Source organism: Pituophis catenifer, unplaced genomic scaffold (genome assembly GCF_029215685.1).
Source record: "Pituophis catenifer annectens isolate HBS135680 unplaced genomic scaffold, rPitCat1.0.hap2 SCAF_2, whole genome shotgun sequence".
NCBI lineage: Eukaryota > Metazoa > Chordata > Lepidosauria > Squamata > Colubridae > Pituophis > Pituophis catenifer.
This window is the reverse complement of record NW_027256882.1, coordinates 206,177,646-206,184,889: the sequence shown is the minus strand read 5'-3', so window position 1 is coordinate 206,184,889 and position 7,244 is coordinate 206,177,646. Positions and strand designations below refer to the sequence as shown.

Sequence of the window (7,244 nt, the reverse complement as noted above, 5' to 3'; positions counted from 1 at the left end):
CTTGAGTCATTCTTCTTTTAGTAAAAGCGCAGGCAGAGGGTAGAGATGCCTCCCCTCTGCAAAGCTTTCTTCTAGCCCTTCTCCTCAGAATCCCTCAGCTGAGAACACTAACCTCCTGGAAATGAGAGCTGGCCGGACATCTTCCTTCCTGGGACTCCGGGCGGTAGCAGGACCACCCATCACAACCTGCAAGTAACAATGGTTTCATTGAAGGTATGAAACAAGGGGATCTTCTTCAGTTTCCTAGGCTGGCCAGGTTCCCCCCAAGTTCTTCCCTTCCCCCACCCAGTTTTGAAGTATGAACCCCCACTGCCCATGTTGCAGAAGCATCCTTACCCCAGGCAAGGAAGAGACGTCTCCATCAGACACATGGTGTGTCTCCCATTCTCCCTGCTGGTCATCCTGTGCCTCTTCGGTGCTGACCAAAAGAAGAAGAAGGCGCCATGTCAAAGAACATTCATCTAGCTGACCCTCTCCTTTCTCAACCTAGCCAGTCAGCCTGCCCATCTTTTGGCCCCTGAAGCCCCTTCTAGACAGGAAGCCATTTTGGGGAGAGCCTCTCACAGACTCTGCAGGCCATCAAGGTTGCCCCACCATACCCAGGGTTTAAGGAGAAGAGGGTGGTACCTGTCAGGAGGCACAGGAAGGTCTTCAATGTTGCTCTTCAGGCAACAGAAAAGGTGCGAACACCTTTTCCAGATGTTCTGTTAAGAGAAGAGAAATAGACACAGGTCAGTCAGAAGAGTTGATTTGCTCCCCTGCTGCCAGTTTCTTGGCAGCTGAGATGGCCACACTTACTCTGAAAAGCCTTCTCACAGCCATGACCAACTAGGTGCTCGTCCTATCACTGCACGAAGGGAGAATGAGCAGCTGTGCAGTGGCTACTGGTTTTTCAGGGCAACTCGTTCCCTCGGCAACCAGGTAAACAATAGCCATTTTTTATACCTACCCAAGGATGGCAGCTCAGCTGGATCTAGGAGTGGCCGGTGGCTGACTCCCTCGGTAGCCTTTGGCCTCTGGGTTTCCTGTGGGAAGTTGTCTGTTCATGAACAACAGAGAAGCACCATCATTGTGGCACAAAGCACAGAGGGAATCATGGCATCCTAGGGAGGAAGCGACTTTTAGTCCAAGTCCCTACCCAAGGGACTTGGCCATCTCAGATAAATGATTGCCCAATCTTTTTTTTTTTTTTAAATTAAATTTTTATTAGAGTATAAATATTAAAAAAAATAACATGACATAAACACAACAAACATTTATACAACATATAAACAAAAAGAAATTATGTTTCCTTCTTAAGCATTGTTTCCAAGTGACATTCTGCTTGTTATATATTTCTTCCCCTCTCCTTAGTCTAATGACGTTTTCTATACCGGTAATATTTCCCCTCTAGATTTTTTGTTTATTTCTAATTTTTAACCAATTATACCATTTCTTTGGTTAACCTGTCCATTTCAGCGCATTTAGAATTTTTTCTATTAAATCTATTTCGTTTGGCGTTTTTTCTTCTTTCCAATTTTTTGCATATATTATTCTTGCAGCTGTTAGTATGTGAATTGTGAGATATTTAATATCTTTAGGGTATGATTTATTAAAAATTCCTAGTGAAAACTTTTCTGGTTCTTTATCTATCTGTGTTTCTGTTATTTGTTCCAACCATTTTTTGATGTTAGACCAAAATTTCTTTGCTGCCTGGCATGTCCATCATAAATGATAGAAGGTTCCTTTGTCTTCTTACGCTTCCAGCAGATCGGGCTATTTTTGGGCTGTATTTTTGCCAGTCTGGGTGGAGACCTATGTGCCACCTATAAAACATTTTCAGTTGGTTTTCCTTGTACGCCACTGCTCTTGGTAATTTTATATTTACTTGCCAAAACTTTTCCCATTTTTCCAAATTTATTGTATGTTTGACTTTTTTTTTATTAAACAGTTTTACAGAAAGAGGAAAAATTTTTTTACAAGTATTTCCCCATCCCTCCCTCCCTTCCTTATCCCCCCCCACTGCCCCCCCCCCCCCGAACTTCCCAGAACAAAATACAGGGTATACAATTGACAATCATATGCTAAACTAAGCTACTCTTAATTTTTCTATTCATTCATAAGCTATTTGATACTTTTTAGTCCGATATTTGTTTTGAATATAATCAATCCATCTTCTCCATTCCGATATATATCTTTCTTGTGAGTGATCTTTCAAATATGCCGAAATCTTCGCCATTTCTGCCAAATTTGCTACTTTTAATGTCCATTCTTCAATAGTAGGCAAATCTTCCTTCTTCCAATATTGCGCCACCAAAAGTCTAGCTGCAGTTATTAAATTTAGTCACTATAACCGTACAATCTGTGATTATACCCACCAAAAACAATTGTGGAGTAAACTTTATCTTCTTTTTAAGAATATTTTGGATAATCCACCATATTTTAATCCAAAATGCTTTAACCTTTTTACAAGTCCTCCATATATGACCGTAAGTGGCATCATCACAATCACATCTCCCACAATTAGGTTGTACATTCGGATACATACAAGTCAACTTTTTAGGATCTAAATGCCATCTATAAAACGTTTTAAAAAATATGGAACGCTTCACGAATTTGCGTGTCATCCTTGTGCAGGCGCCATGCTAATCTTCTCTGTATCATTCCAATTTTAGTATATGTGCTGCCGAAGCGAGCACTGTATGTTTGACGTTTTGAGCCCATTTAATCATTGTTTCCTTGACTGTCTCTTCTTCCATTTTATAGCGTAAAAGATATTTGTAGATTCTGCTAATTAATTTGTTTTCTGAATCTAATATAATTTTGTCTATTTCTTGTTTTTGTTTATGAATTTCATACGTTTTTATGTGTTCTCTATATTTAGATTGTATTTGAGTATAAGTCCACCAATCTATTTCCCTATCTAAGTCTGTCTCCAATTGTTGTTTTGTCTTCAATTTACCTTGATAGTCAATTAAATCTTTATATCTAATTATTTTTGTCTTATCTGTTAGATTTGGGGGTCTAATTGATTCTACCGGTGATAACCGACTTGGTATTTTCATATAGTGTTGTTTTTTAATTTTAAGCCTAATTTGTAGTAATGAGTTTCTTATTGTATGTCTTTGGAAGTATGAATGTGTTTTATATCTTTCGTCCCACATAAAAGAGTGCCAGCCAGTTTGAAGTTCGTGTCCCTCAATTCCTCCTTATTTCCAGGGTTGCCTCTCTCTCTGATGAGCTTCCACACGCTGCTGCGTGTCCTTCCCTCAGCTGCTTTGGAGGATCAACACCCTCTTCTCTGTGGCAGCCCTTCAAGTATTGGAAGACTGCCATCAGGTCTCCCCTTGGTCTTCTCTTGAAGAGGCCCCAGAAGCTCACTGGCTTCTCTGCTGGACCCCTTGGGCCATTCGACCTTCTTTTACCCATTGGGCAGCACAGCCTGGCATCTCTTGCTCATCTGTGAATGGGTCCCAATCCTGTCTGCTTAGAGGAAAACGTCCTTTCTTTTTGCTAATATAGATTTTCAGATTTGTGAACTCTTTACACAGAGTGCACTCAACCCAGGACAGGGACGAAGCATTAGGAGGAGTTTCAGAGGTGCAACTCCTTCATTCTGCCAGAGACACCAATGGAGGTGAGGATGACTTGGAAAGGCTCTGCAAATGTTGTCACCTTTCCACTGCAAGCCGCGAAGGACTTTCCAGCAATCCAAGGGGCTCTTCTTCTTGAGGTTGCCAGCCTGGCTAGGCCCCCCGGGAGAGATTTCCTCCCCAGCCCCACTCAGACTTCAGGCATGACCTCCCCAGCGGCCGTATGGCAAAACTTTCCTTCCCTCTGCAGTAGAGGAGCGATGCCATCGTTAGAGGAAGAGAAGGGATGCTCCCCCTCCTGCTTTTCTTCATTGTGTGCACACTGAGGAACCAAGGCAGGAAGTAAGGAAGGGCCTCAGATTAGCAGTTTCAGAAACCTCCTTTTGCATATTGGTCCTTTTTATCCGGTTCTTGGGTAATTTTAATGTTATAATTCTTAACGTTGTCTCTTTTGGAGTTTATACTGTTTTGTTGCTTTGTTTGGTGTTTTTGTGCAGATAGAAGTTGCCAGAGTTCCTTAGTGAGCATGTGCCAATAGCATTTTGGGGGCGCGATTTCAACAGATGGGTTTATGATTCCTAATCGAGAAGGTCAGTCTGACCATCAGACAGAGGAATTCAAGAGGATTTTCTTTCCCATTTAGATGGTGATACTGAGGCACAAAAAAGAGGGAGACCATTTGGAGTTTCTGAGAAACTATGGTGAGTAAAGCTATTTTCCAAAGCACCAGAAGGCAAGACAAGAACAATGGAGGGAAACTAATCAAGGAGAGAGGGAACCTAGAACTAAGGAGAAACTTCCTAACAGCTAGCACTATTTACCAGTGGAATGATTTGCCTTCAGAAGTTCTGGGTGCTCCATTTAAGAAAAGAAATGGCAGAGCATATTTTCATGCAGAGGGTACTGAGTTCAGTTTTTCACATATTCGGATCATTATTTAATGATTTCTCAAGTGCCGGAGAGCCTAAGGAAATAATATTCAGCTCGGTGCATACTCTACACCCAAAGTAAAACAAATTATATTCCTGAGTTTCTGGGAAACAATTGTGAGTAATGCAGAAGAGTGAACTTTTGTGGTCCTCTTATGTTCTCAATTCTTGAAGCATTCTTGAAGTAAACTTGAAGCAACCGTTTTCAATTGAAAATGTAGTACCAATTAATAAGGTCCCCGAGAGGACAATATTGAAGCAAGATATCCTACATTGCCATTCATTTGCAGTAGAAATTTTGTTTACAGTTTAATTGAAATCGCCATGCATGGAAATTCTTTGTGCCAGGTTATCTATTGATATTAGCAGACTTGTAGTTATATACAACATTCATATTTTACTTGAATATAGTAATGCTCTTTCTTCATCTAATGTCTACCTCTTATCTCTAACCATTGATAAAAACCTATTTCACATTAAATAATACTCTGAATCTCCTTTATCTTTTATTTTCAATGTCAATCTATCCATCTCTACACAATCCAATATTTTCTAAATTATATTTTCATCAGATGGGGTGTTCTCATTTTTGCAATATGTCATAGCTTTTTGGTATTATACCTAACAAAAATATTTCTGGTTTTAAATCAATATGCTGCTTAATCATCTTTTCCAACCATGTATGTATTTTCATCCAATATTCCTTTCCTACATGTCTACCACGTACTGTATGATAATAAGTACCTAGAGTCTGATTGCATTTCCAACATTTGACGGACATGGTGTGGAACATTTTTGCTAGCCTTGCCGGTGGCAATTGCCACCTATAAAACATTTTATACAGATTTTCCTTATATGCAGTAGCCATGGTTTTTGCCATTTATCTAATTATCTAATATAGTAGCTGCTCTCCGTCATTGAGAGTTGTAGGTTCTAAAGTCCATCCTGTCCCTAAGAAAAGTGAAATGACAATAGGCCTAAATATAAATTAGTGTATATAAAGTGTTTTTGTAGTTTTATTGTATACAAGGTTATACAATTATTGATCATTCTACCCACTGAATGCTACATTGATAGCTAAAGGAAAATAATTGTGGTCAATGAACAACTTTATTTAAGTGTTGCTTTTATTTTTTAGCATGAACAATATAGATCAAATGATAACAAATTGAAAAAAATCTCAGAACTAACAAGAACAAGATCAGCAACAACAATAACAATAAGAAAAAGGAAAAGAACAAAAAGACATCCACCCATCCCCATCCAGGGAAAAGAAGCTCCGTGCAGGGCTTTGTAGGTGGGGGTGATTCTGCCCTCCATCTCCATCCCTCCCTTGCTGAAGCCGTCCTATAGGCAGACAGAATAACAGAGTTGGAGGGGACCGTGGAGGTCTTCTAGTCCAGCCAACTTCTGGTGCAGCCCATCAAGAAGGGCGAGATTTACATCTCACAAGTAATCGGACTGAACTTCACTGCTCCCGCCTTTTCCCTGCCCTACCTGTTCTCGGATCAATTGCAGAATTCTGCTCTTTCTGGAGTTTCTTCTAATTCCCCTCTGGTCTTCCCAGTTAGCATATTAGGCACCTTCCAATCTGAGGGGGTCATTTTCTGGCATCATAGCTTGTAGCCTTTTGATACCTTTCATTGGGTTTTCTTAGTAAGGATACTGGAGAGGGTTGCCACTTCCTTCTCCACTGGGTCACCTTGTGTTAGGACCCTCCACTATGAACTGTCTGTCTTGGGTAACCCTGCACAGCATGGCTCATTGCTTCATTGAGTTGCACAAGATTTTTCGACATGACAATGCGGTGATCCATGAAGAACCTGAAATAGATACCTCTTTGAATTAGAGAGTGGAGTCCAGGGAGTCCTCTTCCAGGCTGCTGAGATCTTCTAGGGTGACTTCCACTTCTTTGGGAGAATCCCGTGAATGACAATAGTTCCTCTTTAGGCATCGGGGCAAAAGAAACTTGGCATTCCTAAAAGAGGGCCTATTGAATGGGGATGCCTGATCAAACGCGTTATAAGCTGCCCTGAGTCTCCGGAGAAGGGCGGCATATAAATCAAATTAAAAAGAAATAAAAACAAAAAACAAAAAAACCCCAATGCTTCTCTTGCTGCATAATCTGTGCATTTAAAAAGCAATCCTCACTTCCAGCCCACCTCTCCCACAGAAAAGTAGGCTCTCTACTCTTTGCCTGTTAAAGCCCTGCCATGAAGCAGCAGGGTGCTGGAAAGGATGAGGCACAAAAAGGAAAGGCATAACCAGGGTGGGTCACATTCATTTGGTCCACTGCCATGCACCTTCCCTCTTGATTTTTGGCAAAGGAACCAATTGCACCAAACTATATGCACTTGGGTGCATATAGTTAACCTAAGTATGTTGTCCCAAGGGCCAGGTGTCACCTAGCTCCAGTTCCCAGAGTGCTCCAGCACAGTTCACTCAGTTTAGGAGAAGTGAACAGAGGACCTCCATCCCTCCCCATCAGAAAACACTTTGTCTTTCTTACCCATGGACTGGAAGAAACGCTGGCCTTGGAAGCCACTGCATCCCGGTCCCAGCTTCCCTCTGACTCCTCATCCAGAAGGTCAGCAAGGGAGTTTACTTCCTCCAAGCTGCTGATCCTGGAGCCCACCAGGAATATCATGGAGTCCTGCAAATGACACTGTGGTTGCTAAATCCTAAGCTTCCTGAATCTCAATCAGATAGTTAAAGCCAACAGCAGGAGGGCCTTTGGAAACCT

At 41.3% G+C, this 7,244-nt stretch overlaps 1 non-coding gene across 1 annotated transcript; it reads right to left on the bottom strand.

The window, feature by feature from the left end:
* Nucleotides 1-2,571: 2,571 nt before the first annotated feature.
* On the bottom strand, nt 2,572-2,678 carry LOC139313528 (U6 spliceosomal RNA). Its single transcript, XR_011600130.1, has one exon. It is a non-coding gene; the product is annotated as a U6 spliceosomal RNA (small nuclear RNA).
* Nucleotides 2,679-7,244: the final 4,566 nt, after the last annotated feature.